This window comes from Coregonus lavaretus, assembly GCF_964263955.1.
Source record: "Coregonus lavaretus genome assembly, contig: HAP1_SCAFFOLD_616, whole genome shotgun sequence".
NCBI classification, from domain to species: Eukaryota; Metazoa; Chordata; class Actinopteri; order Salmoniformes; family Salmonidae; genus Coregonus; species Coregonus lavaretus.
Window position 1 is genome coordinate 106025 of NW_028162767.1, and position 408 is coordinate 106432.

Consider the following 408-nt stretch of genomic DNA (forward strand, 5'->3'; position numbering starts at 1 on the left):
ACACAGATTTATCAGAGTGCTAAAACCTAACGGCATGTTTTTACTTCTAATGGTAACAACGGAAGTGGGGCGCATTCATTGTTAATGATTTTAAACTCGGTGGTGATTGAATTTCTGCTTACATTGAAGAGAACCCGTTGTCTATATGAACCCGTGATCCCCAAGGGATTTGGTTTATTTCTTCAATCTCCATCGAGTCATCTGAACCCATAGATGTAAAAAAAAAATAATAATCTACAGAGGATGGAGACGACGCATTAGTCAAAATAACTTGTTTACTGCGTTGTGTACAAATAAAGCTAATGTTTTTATGGATAATTATTTGTATCCTATAAATGTTTCATTCCCGTTCCATTTCCCACATAAATCACCCATCCCTCTGCCGGTAAAAGTCGGTCGTTTGTCACC